We start from the raw sequence: 26,820 nt of genomic DNA on the forward strand, positions 1-26,820 counted from the left end.
AAAGAACACAAAACTTCCTTTTTTAATGAATAAAGACCTGGAAGAAGAAATTTTTAGAAAAAAAAATAGGAAAAATTTTGATATGAGTCAGACAACAAAAAATTACAACCTAAGATACCAGGAAAGGAGGAATAAAATAGAGATGTACATACGAAATAATAAAGACCCCAGATCTGAGAAGTTTCCTTACTGAAATGTAATGTTTAATAAAAAAATGAACACAGGTTGGATAACATACAAATAAGAAATCTAGAGCAACTCACAAAAGTCAGTAACTTTTCAATGTGTGTTAAATAAGATTAGCAGGGTGTCCAAGCAGCTCTGGTAAATTAAGAGATGTTGACCATTCAGAAAGATTTCTCCCAAGTGATTCGTGGCTGCAAGTGCAGCCAAGGGCATGTTCAATGAGCCAAAATGATAATGAATTCAGCAGCAAAGGAAGACACTTGGCAACTCACTGGATGAAGCTTTATAGCCTGTAGTACTGGCCATTTTTTAGAGCCATTTCCTAATCACCAAAGGAAACTACAGATCCCTGAAAACAACCACAACATTAACCGCTTGTTTATTTTGAAGAGACTACAATTTCTGGCGGACAGAAGTGTAACATATGTATTCCACCATGAAATTGTGGGAAAGCAGACCCTGTATTGCCCTTCCATACTGAAATGTTCATATTCTATGAGTAAGTGACCCTTCTATGGAAAACCAAGGATACTAAAGTAAATTTCATCAAGCACATGCTGCCATTGCTGTTTGTTACTTGGGTTAAGGCTTCACTTTGGCACTGACATGTGCTCTAATTCAGAGAGAAGTTAAAACAACCTGAGAAAACTGGCATTGACTTTTCTAGGACTTGAAGCTGTGTACCATTTTAAAAGCAGATGTCCTGAAAGTGCAAATTCACTAGAATTGAAGTGGGGGATGAAGAGGAAAAAGATGGTGTTAAAATAAAACTTATTCAGTATTAAATTTGTGTGTCTAAAATTTATGAGCCACTGGGAAATGCAGACACTTCAAGAGAAAGAAACCTTCAGCTGTTGCATATAACTTTGATATTTTCCAAAATAATTATAATTATGCTATGACAATAACTGCTAGACAGGAATATATATACATATGGCCTGAACAATAACATTTAAAGAAACATATTTATGGACAAAAAAAAAAGCCTAGATTTATATAACAGAGCTAAGATATAAGCATTAATAGAAACTTTCTTATTTTTAATGAAGGTAAAGTCATAATACTTTATGAAAGCAATCTTAGGATATGGGCCCTGCTTTAAGACTACAAGGGAAAAAAATAAATCATTCATGTTCAATATAGCCTATGATTTAGCTAAATTTCACTTTTGTTTTGAGATAGGACAATTCATTACATAGCAAGTGAGAGGAAAACTTTTGATTATTACAGTTCATAGAAAACACTTTCTCAGAAAATATTTTATGTATTTTAAAATTGCTGAAGGTTATACATTGAGAAATATTTGTCTCTGCAGGGTAAAGGTCACATTCAAAGCTGGATGCAATCAAAGGGGATTTGTCTGTGTGTATATATGTCTATGGCAGGGTTTCAATTGACATCAGCAAATGTGGTTTAGACTCCAAATTGACTAGGTTGTTTAAATTACTCTATGTTACTCAAATAATTTTTCCATTTCCTGTATATGCCCATCTCAAACAGAAGGTAAATGGATCCAAGATGCTACTCTTAGGTCAGGTTCGGGAGCAAGGGTATTTCAGTAAAAGCACCTCCTGTAGGGAGGATCACCCTCTTCTGGCTACCACCATATGAGGCAGTATTTTACTCTTTGGAAAATTAATAACCACAGTATTTTTTTGGGGGGGGGGGGGCGGTTTGTACACTTAACCTCTGGTGTTAGATGGAAAACATAAAGCCTGGAACAAGTGGATAAATGTGAGGATAACAAAAGTCAAACTCATGGGCTGTGCTTAATTTCAATTAGTCTTTAGGGAAGAGTTAATTTATCGTGCTGTGTGAAGGAACTAAGTCAGGCTTGTAATCTGTATTATAAAAAAATGGAGTCCCTTTCTCATGTATACTTATTGAATGACACTTAGTGGATGCCTACAGTTTTATTCACCTGAGAAGTACAGATTGTTTTCACTTTCCTCAGGTATAACAATTTTATTAGCTGTGACTAAATAAGAGTCAGGCAAGTACTGGCTGAGTTTTAAGAAAGGTTAGCATTTCGTTGTCGTAAGTGTTGGAAAACATAAAAGTTCAGGGGCTTTTTCTGGTTGGTTTTTTAGTGGTTTTTGGGGTTTTTTGGTTGGTTGGTTTGGTTTTTTGGGGTTTTTTTTTTGGTTGGGTTTTTTGTTTGTTCGGTTTTTTTATTTTGCTGTTGTTGTTTTTGGTTTTTTATTATTTATTTCAAAGATTTTGGTAGAGAGGGATCTTACCTGTGGGGGACAAGAAAAGGACAAAATTATTCTATTATGATATGATATTAGTACAAAAAATTTGATCATGCCTATACTTGTAAAAGTGATATTGGCTCCTTAGCCTTTATGGTGAACACTTACTACTGAGTTATCTCACTGACAATATTTGTATAATGCAACTGAAGTGTAAAGTGGGGATTCTTGATCTGGCACCAACTCAAACAGATCAAAAAGAAGTTATTTTTCTTCTGAAAACCTGGTTCACGTTACTGAAGCAGCCAAAAATAAATCCTACCTTAGGGTTGTTCAGTCAGTTAATTGAAAGACCTTCTTTTAACACCTCTCAGTATCTAAAGCCAGACATAGAGATGCAAACACTCATGACTTGTAGGCAGATACAAACCAGCAAAAAAATAATAGTTTCTGTTTTCCTGGGAACAAACATGGAACTATACAGTAACAAAAATATAAGAAAAATCCAAGAAAATGTAACATAAATCCATAGAAACTAGGACACCTAAAGTGTACATTTTTTTAACTTACTAGGTTTGGGTTACATAATATGAACTTTCTACTTGAATCAATTTTGATATTTGTAATCATTGTTCATATATTTCTCTTATAATTTAACAAATTATGCAAGGTATTGAACAATAAAAAAAATGCAATAGAGTGCTAACAGTTTTATTACTTTTATGATGAACTTAAGAAGTTACACACTTTTAAAAACTGTGTCCTAATTGTACTTCTTGTAATGTAAACTTTTGCATTAACAGAACAATTTGTAGAAGTGTCAAGACATATATATTTGATGGTGGATTATAAAGCAAGAGTGATGACATGCCTCTAAAATCTTAACATTTCTGGTAATAAACTCAGTTTTTCTATTAAATGAAACTTTTTTCTACATCTAAGAGGTCAAGAAAAGTACTGTTAAAATATGACTATGCTTTGTTACTTCAGCAGTGTCTTTAATCATTTGTTCATTAACTTGTCCAGAGTGTCATTTTTATGCAGTCTGAGTATAAAATGTGATCTCTGACAGTATCCTGCTCCATAAAATACTTCTGATTTCTATGTAGAAGTCCTGCTGTATATGTTTCTATAAAGTTTGTCCTTGGATCTGGATCAACAAATCATACTGTCAGAAGCAGAGGAGCTCATTATCATATTTAATTCAGTTTATTAATAGAAATATTTTCCCATGTTCTTGTGGACCCTTTGCACTAACTTCCTAATTGACATACCACATTTTATTGGATTATGTTACACCAGAAAGTGGTCCTGTGATTAAATGAATTGTGACAACCACATTTCAGCTCCTTTCCTACTACCGATGCTTGCCAGGAAAGCCCATGCCAACACTCTCAAAAACAGTCTCTTCCTTACATCTTGTAAACTTGTGCCACCTATGTGCAATCCTGAAGTGTTAGCAAAGGACTTTTACTAAAGCATTCACACTTCATACATGCAAGTTATAGCCCTAACAGTTAGCTGGCCATTTTTCCTGGAGAATAACAGCCACAATAAACTTTTGAGCATTGGTTTGTAAGCCAACAATCACAGTCTGTCATCAAGATCCACTTTTACAGATGGTTTATTATCTACTTTAATTTTAAGTTAAATGAACTAAATTTGGTTTGGCACACATGAAAGTCACAACCCTTGAAAACAGGGCTTTTCTCATCATTCCCCACAGCATCTCTGCAGAAAAAGTTTTGCAGCTTCAAGTTTATTCTTAAATGTTTTGCATGCAGTGAAAAGATTTTTAATAACTTTCAGGTTTTTAGCTAATATAATTCCATGGGATAATCAATTATTTTAATTAAATTGCATTTTTTAACCACCAGGAGCTTATTTTAATTCATACATCCACAACAGTAATCTTAGCCTGAAACTTAGTAATAGCTTTGTACTTTTAAATATCTCCCACCTTCTCTCTTGTTTTGTTATGAAGTGTTAAACCTTGCTTTCACATCTTTACTTACACATATATCTCTGAGCTGAAATCAGTGTTACTGTAGAAACCAAAATTTAGTATCTGTTGGGTTCTTCATAGTTATATTTCTTGATTTTTTTAAGAAATTGGGTTCAGAGGTACTACAAAGACGCTTACTGGAACTCTTTTATGTGAATTTGAATTTGCAATTTTATTTATAAGTTATTGTTTTCTCTTTTGATTCAGTTCTTTATGAGACAATTTTTCTTAATATTTCAAGGCACCAATTCTGGTCTGAGCAAGGACACCTTGCTGAAATCCTGGAGTTGCATCTATTACTGGTACGACCAACATGTGGCATTTTATGATGCACTTCATGGCTCCTGATGACAGCACATTTCATTCTAATGTGACCTGGAGAGAAATAAACAAAGTATTGTACCACAGCAGAGTGGGGAAATATGAAATACTAAAATGTATGCATATTTCAGCAGAGGTCAAATTTTACTTATCCTAACTCAGAACTGGTACAAATAAATAGCCTTATTTCCAGGACTAAGCTCAAGCACAAGTCTGAGGACACATTATGTGGACACCTAGAAGGTCAGTAACACAAAGACACAACAATTCTAACACAATAGTGGGAGAATTTTCAAGAAAGTTTTCTTCAGAAAACCTGGTAATTGAGCTTCTTCTTAGTTATGAGGAATCTCCTGCTGATTAACTAATTCACCCAGTACAAACAGGACCTGTTGTGTGGACACTGTCTCAGCACATCTGGAATTTTCAGAAGGGGATCCAGCTTCCTAAAGCTTGACACAGCATCTGCTGATGGTTGCGTGATGCAAAACTGCCGTTTCACTCCATTATTTTTGTTGCCCTGAACACTGGGAATTGTCAGACTTTTCACTACTCACTTTTTATAATATTTTCCTTTCAGATGCCACAAAATTACTGTTCTCTCTCATGCTTTTCAATCGTGTTCATTAAACATATGTGAGTAGTAAAATTCTTCAGTTTGGCTCATGTTGGTATTTTCTTTTAAAAAAGATAGCTGGACTAAGTATCAGGATAAACACGCCCTGGTGCAGGTCACCCACAAGCCACAAGAAACACCCATCTTCCCATGGAGTGCTGCCTCCTCCTTTGACTTTTGCATTCCCTCAGTTTTTTCTCACTATTTTTGTTTCCTCTTCCTCTGTCCATGTGGTGTTTTCTGCCTTTGCTTAAATACATTTTCCCAGAGGCACCACTATCATTACTGATAAGCTCAGCTGGGCCCTGCATTGAAGCCAGATGGAATTGGCTGTGTCCAGCAAATGGGCAGCCCCAGCCTCTTCTCACAGAGGCCACCAAAATGGACATATCTAGAAAAAAGACAGTGTAAAGAGGGTATATTAATAGAACAAATACTTGTTACATGTGGCTAGCGCAGGTCTTTCCCATGAGAATTCATTTTGTGTTTTATAAATAAAGTTTGGATGTTATTAAAAACAGTGTCCCAAGATCTGGACGGTGCAGGCCTGGCCAATCAGGCCTAGGGGGAGGTTTCTGACTGACCAATCTGGGTGACCTGTGAAAACTCTATATATATGATGAAATCAAAACAATAAAGGTCTTTCCTTCTTGCCACTGAGAACTGAGTTCTTTACTCTGCCAGCTGCTCAACAGCGACAGTTACAGGCAGTATTATTCTTTTCAGCCTTCTTACAGCTGGAATTCTTGGTAGAATTTCTTGATAGGAAGGAATCAGAATTAAAATTTGTGTTCAATATTTTCTCTCAATACCTCCAAAAGCAAAGGAAATGGGTGGCTTCCTTCCTAGCTTGCCATTCATTCTGGTATAAAACCTTTCTGGAAGAGACTGAAGAAACAGAATCTCCCTGTTAGTGCTGTGCACAAGAAAGGGAGAAGCAGGATCTGGAACATCTAACTTTCCTACCAGCCCAGACACCAACAGCATAACAAGCAAATCATAAAGTGTAAGACTGGGAGGAGGAGGGATATGAGAAGAATAAAGTTATAGTTTATGTGATATGTGTTTTTCTCACTCCTGCTCTGAAAAGCAAGGAAATACAGCAAAATCTATATCAGGTTATAGCATAGCGTAAAAGCCATTCCTCAGCACAAGGAAGCAATTCAACTCGTAATTGTAAAGGCCATAGCCAAGCTGACAAGGCTTGGCATTTGGGAGCAGTATAAATGGCTATTAAAATATGGGTCTCATTCAAATTGCTATGACAGGGCAGAAAGATAGAACATTACAAGGCCACTTCGTGCCAATTTTCAGGGTAGACTTAAGTCCAGCAAGCCAATCCATCAACCAATACATTTCAGATTTTAACTAAACTAAGCTTGAAATAGAGGTACACATTGATATCAGAGATAAATGCATGAACAACCATTTCTGTCTCCAAAACATTACCAGTGGATTACAGTAATAGCAGCCCTTGGAAAGTCATGTCTAAATACATTTTCACTGCATAAATAACAAGTAACAAACACTCTCTAAAGGAACATTTAGGGTATTTCACATTTCTCATTTGTTCTGTGTTATATTGGATAAGAACTACTTTGGGTAGACACCTTCTTCGATTAGGTATTTAAAAAGACATAACTTTGGAGAGGTGGAATTATCAAAAAGGAAGAAAAAATAATGAAAAATAAGAGATAATTTTATATAACATCTAGGTCTTTTCATTTGTTTGTAAATTTTACTTATGTTTTGCAATGTAATATAATTGGTACTAAATATCACATTCGCAGGCTTTGCTAGAGTAATTTGTACTCATTTTATTGTGCAAAAGTATGAAAAAAAATTCAAGATTTTATTTCTGCCTAGATCTTATCTTTTTTTTGTATTGTGTTTAATGTTGCCAGAGATTGTTTTCACACAACAAAAATCCTCCCCAGTCTTTCTACTCATAACATTTCGTTATTTTGCATTCAAAAAACTAGCAGCAATAGAGAAGAAAAAGGGATTTCTCAAACTGCTTAGAATTTTGCACAGCTGCGTAGTTGAATGAAAATACATGGTCAATAGGTCTGCATAGTTACAGCAGGATTTGTTTCTCTGACGTATTTCCTAAATGAAGAAAATCAACAGTTAACAGAAGAACTTTAAAGTCAATAGCTCACAGAAGTGGATCTTCAAAGCAGAATTCATCTTCTTAGAAACAGGACATTGACGTTTGACTATCACAAGAGAATATAATGGTTTTTCTCAAGTTCTAAAGGAATCTAGACAACTAAATAAAAACAGGTCCTCAAAATTATGTCCAGAGAAATTCAGAAGATATAAAATACTTCTGAATGTGCTACAATTAGTGTTTTGAAAGACTTGGACACTACCAAATCACAAAAAAGTGGTTTCAGATGCTTCTCCCAAACCAAAACCATGATCTTATGTATTTGCAAGGCAGTTTATTGTCTTCCCTGATTTTCCATTAAGCATTTATAAATGGAGTTAGTCATGAGGAACCCAGTACCTGTGTCAGATACATTTTCCTGAATTTTGTTATCAATATTATTATGAATATTATTTTTGTATCCACTTCTCTTACCAAAATCCATTATAAGCAGATAAATAACCTATTTTTCTTGTATTCATTCCTAACCCTATGGTATTACTCATGTCTGTACATGTATTTAGTAGCCTAGGCTGGAAAAGTTAAAATTCTCAAGTTATAATTGTATAATAATATAAATGGTGTCTTCTTCAATAGTTGTATGGGGTATTAATATCATTTTCTATCTGGAATAAAACCTGTCATTTTTTCACAGAATCAACAGAGAATACTCTGGGAGCCCTGGAAAAGAATAACTTGAAAGTAGTTTGTTATCATAAGCTTTAATATTATGCACAGATTAGCACTTAAAACCAAATACATATGTTTATAATTGACACTTTCAGAGAAGAAAGTTATAGCAAACAAAGGAATACAATGTACTTGAAAAAGAAGAAAATCTTTTTTTAAAAGTCTGCATACATGCAAAGAGTAGTCTACTGATTAATATCCCAAATTACTATGTTGTGGCACAGAGGAAACTGCCAAAAACTCTAACAAAAATTAAAAAGAAAAATGAAAATATTCACAGCATTGCAATTAAGAAAGAAATAAACAAATAAATACCAATAAAATTCAATATAGAATACTAAGATATCAACACATACTATTTGTCCTGAACATTATGCAAAAATTAAAACATTTTTGTGTGTTGAAGAAATGAATCTTTAAATTGTATCATTTCAGCTTTGTGTCATGGCAGTTCTTTTGTAGCATAGCACAGATAGCAAGAGTGAATAAAGTATTTCAAGCAGAATGAAGAAATGCTTATATCTGAAAATTATGTAAGAGAACATAAAGCATATCTATCCCATTAATCCAGATGTTCACACAGTTCAGTTTGTCTTCTGCTTAAAGGGATCTAATGAGATCAGTGAGAACAAAGAAAGAACCAAGGACTTCTCATAGAAAGACTAATGAGTATTGAAACATCAAACAGACTCAGATATTCATTAATTAACCATTTGAACTTTTTCAATTGATATACACAAGCAAACAAACAAACAAATAAGTGAATGTCTTGCCCTTGTTTACATAGTTCTTTAACAAATTTTTAATTACACTGATGGGGAAAGAAATTATTTGACCACACCTTGAAGACAAGCAAGCAGCTCACAAAGAAGCATACTCACAGTGAAACAGTGTTTCCTCATGTTCAGATGGAAGTCCTGAACCTCTTGTTTAGAACTCTGAAACTCTGAAACTCTTTCAATTTAGAATAGAATAGAATATAGAAAATGGAATAGAATAGAAAAGAATTAGAATATTTGGAGCTCATTGCCTCTGGTCCTGTCACCAGGCACCGTTGACAAGAGCTTGGCTCTGCTTTCCTTACACTCTCCCTTCAGAAATACACAAATAGGATCCCCCCGAGCCCTCTTTTCTCTTGGTAAAACTGTCCCACATCTCCCACAGGAGAGATGCTCTAGTCTCGTTGTCATCTTTGTGGCCTGGACATACTGGACTATTTCCAGTATGTCCATATCTTTCTTGTACCGGGGAGCCCAGAACTGGACACAATACCCTGGGTGTGGCCTCACCAGCTCTGAATAAAGGGGCAGAATCATTTCCCTTGGCCTACTGGCAATATTCCTCCTCATGCAGCTCAGGAGCCCATTAGCTTTCTTATCAGCAAGGGTACACTTCTGGCTCATGTTCAACCACATGTCCACGAAGAACCCCAGGTCCTTCTCTACCAAGATGTTTCCAGTTTCTTGTCACCAACACATATTGGTGCATGGGTTTGTTACTCCCCAGGAGAAGGATTTCGCACTTTCCCTTGCTGAATTTCATGACATGTTACTGTCAGCTCATTTCTCCAGGCCATTGAGGTCCTTTTCTACAGCAGGGTTGTCCTCTGATGAATTAGCCACTGCTACCAATGTAGTGCCATCAGTAAACTTGCTAAGGGTACACAACCACCCCATCCAGATCATTAATGAAGATGTTAAACTGAACTGGGCTCAGTGTTGATCCCTGGGGAACACTGCTGCTCACTGGTCTCCACCTAGATTTTGTGCTGCTGATCTCCAGGCTCAAGACCAAGCCAGTTTTCACTCCACCTCACTGTCCGCTCCTGCGGCCCATATGTTCTCAGCTGCTCTGTGAAGATCTTATGGAAGACAATGTCAAAGGCCTGACTGAAGTGCAGACAGAAAATAGCCACTGCTTTCCCCTCATACAGTTTTTAACTTAGTGATGGGCTAACTTTGGCTGTCTGCCAGAAACCCCAACTTGTTGCTGTTGAGCAGCTAGCAGAGTAATGAAAGTACCAGTTCTCAGTGGCAAGAAGGAATGACCTTTGTTGTTTTGATTTCATCACATATATAGAGTTCTCAAAAGTCACCCAGATTGGTCAGTCAGAAGCCTTCCCTCAGGCCTGATTGGCCAGGCCTGCACTGTCCAAGTTCTGGGACACTGTTCCAACAACATCCAAACTTTATCTTTATTTATAAAACACAAGAAAATTTCTCATGGGAAAAAGCTGTGCTAGCCACACCAACCTCTCTGTCTCTCACTGTCCCTCCTCAAGAGGACGGGAGAAAATAAGATTTAAAAGCTCGCTGTTTGAGGTAAAGGTAGTTTAATAAGAAAAGCAGAGGTCATATATGAAAGTAAAGACAAGACTAAGGAGCCATCATGAAAGGCAGATTTACCGAAGTTTCAAAACTTTGAAGTGATTTTATTTCATTCCCACAGTATTTAATTATTAATTGAATTCTATCTGTGACTCTCTGACAATGAGATTAAACTATATATACACCACCAGTAAACATAGAGGCATAGCACATTCTGGAAGTATCACACTTAACATCAGGTGTTTGCAATGTTAACTACGCAGCCTAGGCTCCATTTATTGTCAAGTGAAGGAAATAAACATTTTTAGTCACAGTTTCGCAAAGTACCAAAGTCCTATTTTGTCCTAACATTTGATAACCGGATCATACTAAGATGCCAAATAATGACCTCATAAAAACCATCCCCATTAGACAAAATACATTACTGATCCAGGCATTATTAATATTTGGAAGGAATTGCATTGAAAGGCTTTCTACCAGATAGCTCTACTGAAATTAGTTAGGTCTCCCCTTCAAAAGACAAAGGAAAGAAGAAAGTCTTATTGATCTCCTCCCTCCAAGTCCTGCTCTCCTGATGAAGACTGCTTTCAGGTTCTACAATATATTTCTGTGTATGCTGTAACAAATTGCTCCAGGGTATTTTTGGAAGAGGGATTTCCTGTCAAACATAAAGATCTTTCTTCATCTGTTAGCAGTAATAGCTACATGCCAGAATATTTTCATTGACTATGCATCATTATTCTTTCCTTGATTGTAGCTAGATCATCATAAATGAGGAAGATGCTCAAAGAGCTCTTCCTTTCCAAGACAAATGTTATTGTTTTGGTCTTTTACCCGATTACTGGTTGTTATAATAGCAGAGTTTCTGCTGCAGAATGCCTAATTAGGTAATTTGCAGAATTTTTACTATATGTTGTTCTTTATCAAATGACAACAGCTACAGAGATTAATAAAGCTGTCAGCTGTGGATAAATTAATAAGGGATTATTTCAATTTCTATTCTCAAGTGTTACTTATTAGGATATTGTCATTTTTATTGAGGGAACTGAAGTAGATAGATTGAGTAGAATTGTCTCCTTAACATGAGGTAGCTTCAGGTTTTGTTGAATAGTGTCGTCCCCAGAGAGAGGTCCAGTAGCAGTGGAATTTTAAGTAATGTGTAGACAAATCTCTATTATTAGTATGGACTACATATTTAGCTGGCAATAAGGAGCATGAAAAAGTGCTAAGAAAAAGGAAGCAGAATTCACTGTCAATTTTAAGTACATTTAAGCTAAATATTTGATAAATTTACATCCTTACCTTCTCAAATGATATAACTACAAAAGCAGCAGAATTCATTTAGTTATTAGTAGAGTAACTAAATGACAATAGATCTTTGATCAATGTAGTAAGTATTAATTGTTTTGCCTTTCTTAATGAAAGCTGGAAAAGTGCAAATCTCTCATAAGAAATAGTCAAGGTCAAAAGTGTCCTGACCATAAACTCACTCTGCAGTGCATCTTTGTTCCACTTTTTATAAACACCTGTATTCATGCATGCATGAATACAGGTGTTTATTTGTTGATCAACAGGGACAGGAGCTGATTAGTAAGTGAACAAGCAGATAAGGGACTTTGACTTGCTTGGCCTGCAATACACCTAAAGCTTCCTTCTCCTTTCTTTCCACCAACAGAGTTTCTTAGACATAAGGAAATTGCCTGGTATTAGAAATGAAATTTGTGAACCATTTACATCCAGAATCTTTCCTTCAGCTCACTGGTCAGATTATTAAATGATTCAAGCCATCCATATTAACTTTCTAATAAATGAACTGGTCTAGTCTAACTGATGAAAATCGAAAACACTTTAGTTGCATACACGTTATTTGGGACTAAATAAGTTTGTGTGCATATTAAACTGGAACAAAAAATGTTATATAGCTGCAGATATTTTTTAAGCAAAGAAACAATTTACGTTCAGTAAATTAACTGTTCTTTGTTCACAGGGAAGCAGGGTGGAATTACAGAGTTTCTGTGCAAGATCATGAAAATGGTGTGCAGAACCTCATTATCTGGAGCAATCCAAAGACAAGTTTTGTTTCAGAACTTACTCACACTGATGGAATTTCTCCAGTTCACTCTGGAATTTTTCAATGATCACACTCTTTTTGCTTTACTGCTCAACAGTCAAGCTTTCCATTAGATTGTGGTCATCTCTCTATTGCATCCGTTCCTTTCAAACACACTAACTGCATCTACATTGTCATAAAGAGAAGTCTGAAGGTCAGGTTTTCCATGTCTGCCCAGAGCCGGGCAAAATTCATGGTACACCTGAAAGGGGAGCAAAAGGTGGATACCTCAAGGACTTGTTGAGCTTTAAATTGGTTTCACACACATAATGTCTTCAGCATGATCAAACCCAGGCTACCGTGTCCATGTATCCCATCTGCTCTTATGACATGATCAATAACAGAAAAATGCAGAGGTTTGGAAATCCTTCTTAAAAGGTTCCCAATGCTGCCTCTTACACAGCCACTACAGATGCCCAGAGTCGAGTCTGGAAAAATTAAAGAATTCTCTTGTTCTCACTGAAAGTAGAAAATATTCTTTGCAAAGAGCTATTCAGCATCTGTGTGCCATGTATTCGAAATTTTGTGTTGTGGATTTAAGATTCCTATGCCATTAGTTCCCATTGTCCTTCAGCTGATAAATCACAAAAAAAGATGCTGGATTTGGGCCATCTGTTGAATTGATTTCATTAAGTCCTTAAAAATGAAACAATCATACTCACTAGAATCAACAATTACTATCTTTTCTATGTATATGTTGTGGGAATGGAATTATGGAAACTTTAAAAATAAATTTGAATTCCTAACTGCAAATTAATAAGCAAGCATGTAAATCATTAAGTTTCAATGAATAAGATCCTCACTATATCAAAATATTTTCAGTCATTGACCTTAATGATGATACAGTAGAGTCCTACAATCTGAAAACTCTAACTTTTTAAATTAAATTTTATTTTATTTTATTAATTTTTATTAAATCCTAATATGACTTGGATTTTCTGATCAGCAACACATGCTGAGTACCCTAATTAAGAACTGAAATTAAATTCCTTGTTATTTTTAGATTATGTATGTTAAAACTAAAGGAAAATATTATTATCTGTTCTAACTTTCTTTACAGCAGACAAATTATGCACCAATTTCTATACCAATCTTTTAATTTCTGTGTAAAACATAATGTATCTTTTTAAATGCCATCCAGTATTGGTTTAAAGACTGAGAATATTCCACATTCTTAATTTCTACCACTGGTTAGTTATCCTCATCATCAAAATATGTACTATTAAGAATCTGAATTCAACTAGTACGAGCTCCCAAACATCAGCTTTCATAATACAGCATGCTTTGCAGATTAAATATATTTTAAAATTGAGAATTAATATTATCAGTGGATAATTAAAATAGACCTTCTTATTACCCTGTTCAAAAAAGGGGTTCAGGCTTTTGGCAGTCATATTATTTTTTTCTTTTTTTGTTAACATCAGCACAAACATTTTCCTACAGAATTTTATTTAAAAGAGAAAATATAAAACATTTAAGTTTAAAACTGTTATGGTTTAAAACCAGCTGGAAATTAAGCTCCAAGTAGCTGCTTCCCTTCCCCCCTACCCCCTCTGGTGAGAAAGGGACAAAAAAGCAGAGGTTATGGGCTGAGATAACAATTTACTAGAAAAACTGAAATGAGATAAGGAAAAACAAACAGTAACAGCAACAATACTAATAAAAACAAGCATAAAAAACAACTAAGGTTTGGTTTCCAATTCTTTTGATAATTGTGAAGAAACCTTTCTTCAAATGCCTCTCTGGATTCAGATGTCACAGACATTATGTTAAATATACTTAGCATGTGACAAGAAAATCACATTGTCTTTAAACAGGAAAAATCCTTTGTTTTAAGTTTATAAATGTTGTCATGTCCTAGGTTGCAATATTGATGTAGTTAAGTATTCTATTACCACCAGCTGTGGGCCATTAGCTGCTATCACCCACTCCGGATGACAGGCAATGGGCCATCCGTTAGCTATTATCACTTGCTAACGACCCACCCCGCCTGACAGGCAATGGGCCATCAGGGACCCACCGTGTGACTCATGGACTTATCTCATCCCATTGTGGGATGCTCTGCCCAGGAGGGAGGAACCAGGTGTCCCCACGTGGATATAACCTGGCCCTGGAACTGCCTGAGCTAGCCCTGTCTACTGGGTTCCCAGAGGACCAGAGCTACCACTGGATCTTCAGCTGGAGACTAGACCTTCACAGGATCACCGCTTCAACTGGACTACTTCAGTTGGACTGCTACTACCACCCTAACAGGGTGTTAGGTTATATCTGACTTTGTCAGTGCTTTTCCTTGTATTATTTCACTTATTTTTAATTTCAATCTTGACTTGTGATCTCCCACTGGTTTGTTTTCAAACCAAGACATATTTTGGCGCCCAACGTGGGGCACAACCTGGGGAAACTCAGAAATCCTATCACCATGATGCTCGGCTTATCTATATGGGTACTGTATCTTGCTCTCTATATTTTTCCTCAAATGGGATACTATCTGCCTGTCGTATTGCTCCTGTTGCGACCAGGGAATGGCATGAGAATTGCTCTATTGGTTTATTATGCCTATTGCATGGTAACCTGTGAGGCAATGAATACCATCCGGAATATATACTCGACGTTGTCTGCCTGGCCTAACTTGAGCTGCAATGTCTGGGACCTCCTTGGCAATCGCACCCACCCTCTGGGGCTAGGAGGAGAGAGCGGTTTCTTCCAGCCTTTCAGGTCAGGCACAGCTGTTTTTGAGGATATTGAGTTCTCTCTGGATGCTAGGGATGGCATAATCTTTTTGTTAGTTCTGTTTTCTTTGACCAGCACTGTGTACCTCATGCTGAAGATCAGAACAATATCTTGTCTTCTTGAGGAGGAGAAACAAAGCAAATCAGCAGGAAAGAGGAAGAGAACCAAAAGGGCAGTGGACGTCTCAACACAGACCATTACCAAATCAGAACAGCCGAAGCCTGTAGCAGTTGCCCCCGTCCAGAAAAAGAAATCCAAGAGCAAATCAGTCCGCACAGCGACTGATGAGGATGCGGCAGGACCATCTCACCCAGCAGAAGAGACAGAGCCGGAGATCATCACTCGCTCTCTGTCCCTGGGGGAGCTGCGTGACCTACGGAGGGAATTCACCCGGCAGGCGAACGAGTCCATCTTAACCTGGCTGCTCCGCATCTGGGATGCCGCCGCTAATGACACCATTCTGGACGGAAGTGAGGCCAGGCAACTGGGATCCCTGTCCCAGGATGTGGTTATTGACCAGGGGATTGGGAAAACCCAGGAAACCCTCAGCCTCTGGCGGCGATTGCTGGCGAGTGTACGGGACAGATACCTCTGCAAAGAAGACCTCCAGATGCACCAAAGAAAATGGAACACAATAGAACAAGGTATCCGATGCCTGAGGGAATTGGCCGTACTAGAGATCATTTTCTCGGACAACGAGAGATTCCCCAAGAACCCAGATAACGTCCAGTGCACTTCACAAATGTGGCTAAGATTCGCGCGGCTCGGACCAGAGATATACTCTCGTTACCTGGCAACATTGCAGTGGAGGGAAGGCGAAGACCAGGTGGGCGTGTTAGCAAACAAACTGAGAATTTATGAGGACACTGTCACTGCCCCACTACGCACCCAGGTCTCATCGGTAGAAACAAACCTGGCCGAGCAAGTCCGGAGATTGATTGAAGAGAGCCATCAGAAACTAAGGAAAGAGCTCACAGAAAGATTTTTCCATGCCACACCAAAACCAACCCGAGTCTCTGCCATCAGGAGCAGACGTACTCCAGTCAGGGAAAGAAAACAAACTCCACGACGTGACCTCTGGTTTTTCCTTCAAGAGCATGGGGAAGACATGAGGAAGTGGGATAGAAAACCCACCTCCACCTTAGCAGCCCGGGTACGTGAATTGAAAAAAGAAACATCCACTTCAGGAGGCTCATCTAGGTACAACACTGCCCCAGTCTCTTGTGGCCAGAACTCCAGACAGAATGGAAGTGATAATATGACTGATCCTCTTGAAGGAACCTCAGGAACACATTTACTGGAGAAGAACATCGTGCACCAAAAACAGGATTAGAGGAGCCCTGCCTCTAGCCAGGTAGAGGAAAGGGATAATCGGATCTATTGGACTGTGTGGATCCGATGGCCTGGCACGTCTGACCCACAAAGATACACGGCTTTGGTTGACACCGGCGCTCAGTGCACCCTGATGCCATCCAGGTATGTGGGGACCGAATCCATTTCTATTTCCGGGGTGACAGGAGGATCCCAGCAGCTGACTGTACTGGAAGCTGAAGTGAGTTTAACTGGGAATGAGTGGCAGAAACACCCCATTGTGACTGGTCCAGACGCCCCATGCATCCTTGGCATAGATTATCTCAGGAGTGGATATTTCAAGGACCCGAAGGGATATCGCTGGGCTTTTGGGATAGCAGCCGTAGAGACAGAAGACATAAGACAACTGAATAGCCTGCCTGGTCTCTCAGATAACCCGTCTGCTGTAGGACTACTGAGAATTGAAGAACAGCGGGTACCAATTGCTACAGCAACAGTGCATCGCCGGCAATACCGCACTGACAGAGACTCTGTGGCCCCATCCATAAGATGATTCGGGATCTGGAGAGCCAAGGGGTGGTCAGCAAGGCTCACTCACCCTTTAACAGCCCTATATGGCCAGTGCGTAAGTCCAGTGAAGAATGGAGACTGACGGTGGATTACCGTGGCCTGAATGAAGTCACACCACCACTGAGTGCTGCTGTACCGGACATGTTGGAACTTCAGTATGAGCTGGAATCCAAAGCAGCAAAGTGGTATGCGACCATTGATATTGCCAATGCCTTTTTCTCCCTTCCTCTGGCAGCAGAGTGCAGGCCTCAGTTTGCTTTCACCTGGAGAGGTGTGCAGTACACGTGGAACCGACTGCCCCAGGGGTGGAAGCACAGTCCCACCATCTGCCATGGACTGATCCAGGCTGCACTGGAAAAGGGTGAGGCTCCAGAACATCTGCAGTATATTGATGACATCATTGTGTGGGGGGACACAGCAACGGAAGTATTTGGGAAAGGAGAAAAAATCATCAGAATTCTCCTGGAAGCCGGTTTTGCCATCAAGAAGAGTAAAGTCAAGGGACCTGCCCGAGAGATCCAGTTCCTGGGAGTAAAGTGGCAAGACGGACGGCGTCAGATTCCTTCTGAGGTCATCAATAAGATCATCGCGATGTCTCCACCAACCAACAAGAAGGAGACACAAGCCTTCCTAGGTGCCATAGGCTTTTGGAGAATGCACATCCCTGAGTACAGCCAGATCGTGAGTCCTCTCTACCTCATAACCCGCAAGAAGAACGATTTCCGCTGGGGCCCTGAACAGCAGCAAGCCTTCACCCAGATCAAACAGGAGATCGCTCATGCGGTAGCCCTTGGCCCAGTCAGGACAGGACCAGAGGTAAAGAATGTGCTCTACTCTGCAGCCGGGAGCTATGGTCTGTCCTGGAGCCTTTGGCAGAAGGTGCCTGGTGAGACCCGAGGTCGACCACTGGGATTCTGGAGTCGAAGTTACAGAGGGTCTGAAGTCAACTACACTCCCACCGAGAAAGAAATCTTGGCAGCTTACGAAGGAGTCCAAGCCGCCTCAGAGGTGATCGGCACAGAAGCACAACTTCTCCTTGCACCCCGACTGCCAGTGCTGGGGTGGATGTTCAAGGGAAGGGTTCCCTCTACCCACCATGCCACTGATGCCACGTGGAGCAAATGGATTGCCCTCATCACACAGCGCGCCCGTATTGGAAACCCGAATCGCCCTGGGATTCTGGAAATCATAACAAACTGGCCTGAAGGTGAGACTTTTAAATTATCTTCAGAAGAAGTAGAGGAGCAAGTAGCACGTGCCGAGGAAGCACCCCCGTATAACGAGCTGCCGGAGAGTGAAAGACACTATGCACTCTTCACCGATGGGTCCTGCCGAATTGTAGGCGCAGATCGGAAATGGAAAGCTGCAGTATGGAGCCCCACACGACAAGCTGTACAGGCTACCGAGGGACAAGGTGGATCGAGTCAGGTCGCAGAGCTTAAAGCTATCCAACTGGCTTTGGATATTGCCGAACGAGAGAAATGGCCAAGGCTCTATCTCTACACTGACTCCTGGATGGTAGCCAACGCGCTATGGGGATGGTTAGATCGCTGGAGAAAGGCTAACTGGCAGCGCAGAGGAAAACCCATCTGGGCCGCTGAGATTTGGCAGGACATCGCCGCCCGGGCAGAAAAGCTGACCATGAAAGTTCGACACGTAGATGCACATGTACCCAAGAGTCGGGCTAATGAAGAGCATCGTAACAACGAGCAGGTGGACCGAGCTGCCAAGGTGGAAGTGTCACAGGTGGATCTGGACTGGCAGCACAAAGGAGAATTATTTCTAGCTCGTTGGGCCCATGATGCCTCTGGTCATCAAGGGAGAGATGCGACATACAGGTGGGCTCGTGACCGAGGGGTGGACTTGACCATGGACCACATCTCACAGGTCATCCACAGCTGTGAGACTTGCGCTGCAATCAAACAGGCCAAGCGGGTGAAGCCTCTGTGGTATGGTGGACGATGGTCAAAGTACAGGTATGGGGAAGTATGGCAAGTTGACTACATCACACTTCCCCAAACCCGCCAAGGAAAGCGCTACGTGTTGACCATGGTGGAAGCAACCACGGGATGGTTAGAGACCTACCCTGTGCCTCATGCTACTGCCCGGAACACCATCTTGGGTCTGGAAAAGCAAGTCCTGTGGAGACATGGTACCCCTGAGAGAATCGAGTCTGACAATGGAACACATTTCAAGAATGGCCTCATAAGCACCTGGGCTAGAGAACACGGAATTGAATGGATATACCACATCCCCTATCATGCACCAGCTGCCGGGAAAGTTGAACGGTGCAACGGACTACTTAAGACAACTTTGAAGGCACTTGGCGGGGGAACCTTCAAAAAGTGGGAACTGAACTTAGCAAAGGCCACCTGGATGGTTAACACAAGGGGTTCTATCAATCGAGCCGGTCCTGCCGAGTCCGAACCTTTGCACACAGTGGATGGAGATAAAGTCCCTGTGGTGCACATAAGAGGTTTTTTAGGAAAGACTGTTTGGATTAGTCCCACCTCAGGCAAAGGCAAACCCATCCGTGGAGTGGTTTTTGCCCAAGGACCTGGTTATACTTGGTGGGTGATGCAGGCAGATGGGGAAACCCGTTGTGTCCCACAAAGGAGACCTTATCTTAAGTGAGAACTGTGTAGATGGTAATAGAATAAGGGGTGGATAATGTCCTAGGTTGCAATATTGATGTAGTTAAGTATTCTATTACCACCAGCTGTGGGCCATTAGCTGCTATCACCCACTCCGGATGACAGGCAATGGGCCATCCGTTAGCTATTATCACTTGCTAACGACCCACCCCGCATGACAGGCAATGGGCCATCAGGGACCCACCGTGTGACTCATGGACTTATCTCATCCCATTGTGAGATGCTCTGCCCAGGAGGGAGGAGCCAGGTGTTCCCACGTGGATATAACCTGGCCCTGGAACTGCCTGAGCTAGCCCTGTCTACTGGGTTCCCAGAGGACCAGAGCTACCACTGGATCTTCAGCTGGAGACTAGACCTTCACAGGATCACCGCTTCAACTGGACTACTTCAGTTGGACTGCTACTACCACCCTAACAGGGTGTTAGGTTGTATCTGACTTTGTCAGTGCTTTTCCTTGTATTATTTCACTTATTTTTAATTTCAATCTTGACTTGTGATCTCCCACTGGTTTGTTTTCAAACCAACACAGTCATTTACTCTAAAAGTAGCATATGTTTGTATAATAACCATTATGGCACATGCTAGGTGTTTAATGATTAAAAAAAGATCCAATGTGGAAAAGAAAAGCAAAGGAGTATTTTTGTTTGCAAACTCCCTGAAAGCTTTTATCCCTCCTGTCCCTCTCCTTTTATAGAAGCAACCATAACTTGCCTTTTTATGAACCTCATTAAAATTCAAAAACTAGCACTTCTACCCAGTTTTTCCTGGAGTGCCATGGGTAATTAACTAAATGAAAGAAAAAATTTGGTAACATAAAAATGTATTTTAATAAATATGGTTATACTTTGAAAATCACCACAATTGTGATAAATTTGCTAACATAACTATCTATTCTTCTATTCTTTACTAATGCTGACAGGTAAGATCCTCCTCTGTGCTGCCCCAGCTACTGTAAAATACAAAGCCAAGGATCAGTGAGTTGAAGTTTGTGAAGATCCTGAGTGAGCAAACACCAAGGAATGGGTAACTTAGTGCTTCTTTTGCAAGTTTTGCTCTGTTACTTACTTTTGTCACCACTAGAAAGTTAGAACATTCAAGTTTAAAAGCTTGATTGTAATGCAGTTTCTTTTGTAGCTTTGAAAAAGCAAGTGCTCAAAATATCAATAGACACAACGATTAACTCAGGCTCACAGCTCAGGCAAACATTTTTTGTGAAAGAAATCTCTAAAGGAAACAAGATTCTAAGCAGCAGACAGGAGAGGGAGCTCACTTATTTTCTTCAAAACTAGAAGTGAAATGTCTCTTCCATCCACACACAAAGACACTTTCACCATGTTCTAATAACTTCACATAGGCTCTTGAAAATATATCTTTTTCTATTGAAGCAAAAAATTAAAAAAATGAAACCAAACCTTCTTGAATCAGTAAACCTTCAGTTTTCAGAAGAATGCCCAAGCTGCCATGATTTCTCAGCTGAAATCCTCTTTGCTTGCTGCATCCTCTTTACTTCTTACAAGAAAAAAGTCCTGAGGTTTAACACCAGAGAGTCCTAGTGCATGTGTTCAGACAGTCTCAAGTACATGAGAGGGAACATTGTCTACTCTACCACAAACCTTGGCTTGGTAGACCTTTGGTGAGAAATGTGGTTTGTAGGTTTGTAGGGTTGATTTATTAGCATTTGCCCCCCAGTAATAAGCTAATGAAAAGAGCTCAATTACTCATAGATCACTTAAAGTTTTTTATCACTACAACTATAAATAAGGCAGGACAGTATCAGTAATGGCAAGAATTTTAGAGTTCTGGGCTGCCTGTTGTCAGATTTTGCTGTTAGGTTAGGTGGGAGGTCAATAGGGTCAGTCAAGAGAGATATTTGACCTGGTATGCATTTGTGTTTCACATGCTTCAATTTATATTCAGATTCAATTTTTCTTAGGGATTTTAATTCAAGAGAGCATAGATGATTTATACCAACAAGAATCACTTAATCATATTCTAACTTTCTACCTAATTTTTACTCAGTTGTATTTAGGAGGTTCCATTATGACCCTGTGTCTCTGCTATATTGATCTGTGGTTATGCTTTATACCCTCCTGTTAAATAAGCTGAAGCTTGGAAATGAACAAAGGAAGCATACTTCTCCACACAGGTCATAAACCTGTGGAACGCATTGTCATGAAGTGCTGTGCATGTCAAAAGTATAAATGCTTACAAAGACCGTAACACAAATCATGGATGAAAAGTATGCTGAGGACTGTTATTCAAAAGATGCAGCAACAGCTTTCACCTCAGGAAATACTTGCACTACAGTTTCTCCAAAGCAAAGGCATTTATCAAGGCAAGCACCACTCTATATGAAGCCTTTCTTATCATCTTTTTCTAGATATGGCTCCTATCAAAGACATGATTCTGGGCTGAAGGGTCATTTAGTCTGTTCCAGACACAGCAATTTTTCTTGCTGTTCCTAAACAGCCTATGTGATCTAGCACTACAGCCCCATTTGAGTGACTGCAGCTCAAAGGTTATTGCTCTTCCAGAGTGACTACAGTAACTGCCTTACCCAAGAAACCCTTCTCAGCAATCAACAAAATGAGACATCTGCCCAAGCTGTCCTATGCTTATCTTTGATTATCCTTTATATCTGCTATTAAATAAGCACCATGCATGGCAGAAACGTAAAGCACAAAATCAAGATATTTTCTGACACACAGACAATAAAACTGTGACTGTGTTCTTTCCCAGTTCATTGCAAACCTCGTATCCTTAGATGTGCTACAGAGACGTAAGTTGTGCTTCTCATGTAAAACATGGGTTTGGAAACTGTTAAGTAGAAACAGATTTGGACTTGCAGAAACTCCTGTGACTTCAGTGAGTCTCTGTGTGACTGCAATCACCATCCCCGAGGACGCCTAGGAGAGGCGTTGAAAAAGCTTTTCCTACAATGAGTCATCCTACAGCAGCCATGCCTGTCCCTGCAGGTCAGCATGGAAAGGCGTTTCCCTTTGAGGCAGTGAAGAGGAAGGAGTTGTAGTTGCTGACTGGTTGGCCTTTCCCAGAAAAGTCAGCTACTAAATTAAAACACCACACTTCTCAGCAGAAAACCAGTCTTCAAGTCCAGAATTACTACGGTTTTCAATATGCAATAGCACAACAGATAAAATAAATTTCTGTGGTTCCTGGTTTCAGAGATCATTTTTTTCTAAATCTTCCTTATATTATTATTAGGAGTTAGAATTTTCTGGCACTGATCCCTGTTCAAAACACTCAAATTACTTCATATTGCATAGCACTATTTTTTGTATTATTCATTTTTCATACTGATTTTATGACATGTCAGCTCTCTAACACTTAATTAATATTTTCCCCCTCCACACTTTATTTGGTAATTTTAACATATTCCTCTCACACCCTGTCTTGTCTCAGGGCAATTTAGATTATAACAACTTGACAGAAAAGAAAAAGAAATCTTTTAATAAATTCAGCAAGACTTGTAAAAACAAAATATATTTTTTATCAGGATAAAAGTAAACTGTATATTTTGGGTCAATCACTGCCAGTTAAACAGCTATGAAAACTGTTATTTCTCACAGGCCTGAAACCTGAATATAAATGTTTTATTATCTAAATGCTTACTGTAAATTCAAAGCTATGCAGAAACCCTCCTTTTAAGAACCTTATATATTTTACTACAATCTCATCCCCCTTATTTTTGCCCAGACCTGATCAGAACACCAGGTTAAATATTATATAGAAAATCTACCCAAAGCAGTATTAATAAAAGATGTTTAAAGGTATTAACATTGTCAACAGTTAAAATTAATCTTTGTAGACAGGAATCTCAGTCTAGCCAGAACACAGTAAATTATCTTTGTTTCATTAAAGGGCTATTTGTGGAAAATCTCACCTAATTTAAAACAGTGCTGTTTCAGATATGGAACTACTGTATGTCTTAGCTGTATCCTTAGTTGGACTTTGGAATTTAAAATGAAGTTCTTATCAACCCCCAAAGAGACAACATCATCTACATACTATTCATATTTCTAAATAGTCTTCAGGAATAATTAATTATTTACTGGGCAACAAAATTGGTTGATTTCTTTAGTTCTGGCTGAGTGATTCCATGACAGTTCATTTAAGAATAAACTACATTAAGTGAGGTACTGGCCTTTAAGAGTGGTCATGTACCTTTAAAGCTATCTCTAAAATACAATCCTCCCAGTAGCCAAAGGAACAGGAACATAATTTAATTTTCTCTGTTCTAATCTTGAGGCTCTTTCTCATACTGCAAAATGGTAAATAAATGTCAACTCAAGAAGCAGCAGCAATTTATATTCCTGAACACTACAAAGTCAGTTCCAAGCTCTTAGATTTATTTTGCTTTTACAACTCTTAGATCACACCGCCTTGTTGGTATTTTTAGGGTTGAAAAATAGTTCCCCAGGGTCTAAGTTCTTTGTATCTTATTAACAGTGTGTACCATTGACTCCTCAAATTTGTCCTTTTTTCTTTTTAAAGATCGCATATTTATTCTGAGCATTAACTATAGAAGTATATTTCAGGTATGAACCATAAATTATTGACAGCAAAGAGGTATTCAAACCTTGTTCAAAGAACTTTTTTCCATTCCACTAAAATCGCTGCCATTAAAGTCAGCTTAATTTTGAAAGTTTAAAATAGATCAATATTTCCCTTTTAAAACACAGGGACTATTTTAAATGAGTTTCCAGAACTTGTACTTGTACAAGAATATAACACGTATTTGTTTCCACAGAGATAAGAGCTATTGTGCATCAAACAAGCAAAAGCATCTCTCTTGGGCAGTAGCATTGTGAAGGGGATCTTGCCAACTTCCCTGTCTTACTCTGCATGAAGTCCAATTACCCTTGCTGGAAATAAGTACAGAAAGGCTAACTTTCACTGAACATGAGTTTGCCTATAGTTACCACCAACTGAAGTTAGAAACCAGTTTAGGCTGGTTTCTCAGAAATCCTGTTTTCATTTTGTATGACATTAAGAAATGCTCTTGGATATAGTCTCTTATATTTTAATAAAACATTAGAAGGAAAAGAAAACAAAATTCCAGTTCTGTATGTCTTTGTTGACATCTGCTGTATGTCCCAGGAACCTTTATTTCATTAAACTACCACCTTCTCTTTTGAAGCAGTGAGCTCCAGAGGGTGGCCTTTGAACCACAGGTGATTCTCAGGGCCTGATAGGCAGTTCGTAGCTGTGTCATGTATAGTTTTAATTTATGCTTCAAATAAAATTGTGAGGAGAATACATGGAGGTTTCTGACCAAACTAGGACTTCACTTAGAATATTTGGGTACCTCTGTTAAGGACATCTAGATGGTACCAATGAAAGCCTTCTTTACATTTTCACTAATATTTTTCAAATTCACTCAGGTCGGGTTGCAGGAAGAAGGTTTTATCAGTGACTTAAAGCTTCCTTTTCACCTCTAATAGTGAGTTGATAAAGATAGGGCTACATCTTTACTATTAATAAGAGCATTATCTGCAGTAACAGATCACAGTACTGTTCTCTTAGCATCTGGAGCCACCAAGAGTCCTGACTGTCCTTGCCCAGCTCTGCTCGTGGCTCCCCCCATCCTGCCCATGCTCCAGGACCCCATTCCAGCCCCTTGGGGCGCACCTGTCCCTGCCCCAGAAATGTTGCAGCAGGGCCAGTCTCCACAGCCCTGTCCAGCCTATTGGCCCATGTTCCTCTCCAACCTCAGCTCATCCCTGATGCCTGCAGCTGGGGCTGCCCCAGTGTCTTTCCTGCTCCTGACTGGGTGGGACAGGGCCTGGATAGAGAAACCCCTGACTAAATATCCTGTATGAGCCACCCCTGTGGTCCCTACTCCCCTCTCCAGGGCTTCATCCCTCAAGGGCACCCTGACAGTACAACTAGGTCACTAAAATACAGTCAGATGTTTGAGGTCCTTTTTTTTTTTTTCTCAACCTTCTCGTTCCAAATATTCATGTTCGGCAGAATGCAACAACCTGTAAGTGCTTGGCAGACCTGACCATCAAAAGTGCATCACTCGCATCCCTGCTCTCAGTGCTGCCTCCCAGCTGAATACAATTGAGGCTCAGGGTTTCAGTCCTGATCTTTAAATGCCAGCGTGTGACTGGCCTCGGCAACCTAACGGATGCTCCCAGTCTCCCTGATCATGACCTCTCATGACAACTGCATTCCTTTGGGGCACTGGAAATGTCAAACATCAAAGTAAGACCCCTGAGAGTGTCAGACAGTTTTCTCAGCAGCTGGCTTGTGACTAAGAAATTCACTGTGACAGAGATCAGAGTGACCAAAAATATAAAGCTCAGATGTTTGACCTAGCTTCCCCAACATCATGATGAAAGGAAAAGCATTGACTGACAGGAGAATGAAGAGGAACATTAGGACAAATACTCAGCTGATGTAAAGGTGTATTGTTTGGATAAAGACGAAGATGAGGCTCATTAACCTAACAGTCCTCACATGTACTTTACTGTTGCTACAGAAAGTTTTGCTGCATCATGTTAGAAAATGATGATTTGATGAAATTGAAGATTTTTACCGGAGTAATTTTTAAAAGTATGAGAAATAACAGAAGTAGCATATTCTTCTAGTGTTAACATTTCTTACTTTAGGCTTATGAAACACTCTTAGTTCAAAAAAGTCTAAATGTGCAAATTTTTAGTGTTAATTTAATGTACTGTAATGGTTAAACCACGCCAACTAGTGCATTATGTCAAATAAAAATAATATAATGAAATAAAACATGACACTTTGTGTCACAACTTATTATTTCCTGACATTTTTATGCAGTCTATTATTTACATCACATTCATTAAATAAAATAAATTTGAAGAAATATTTTAATTGTTCTTTTACAATATAAATATTTCGATTTCTAATTCAATTACTAATAACTATTTCATCAATTACTTACAGTCACAATAAAAGTT

The sequence above is a fragment of the Lichenostomus cassidix genome, chromosome 1Aa (genome assembly GCF_008360975.1).
Source record: "Lichenostomus cassidix isolate B80296 chromosome 1Aa, HeHo_3.0, whole genome shotgun sequence".
Classification (NCBI taxonomy): Eukaryota; Metazoa; Chordata; class Aves; order Passeriformes; family Meliphagidae; genus Lichenostomus; species Lichenostomus cassidix.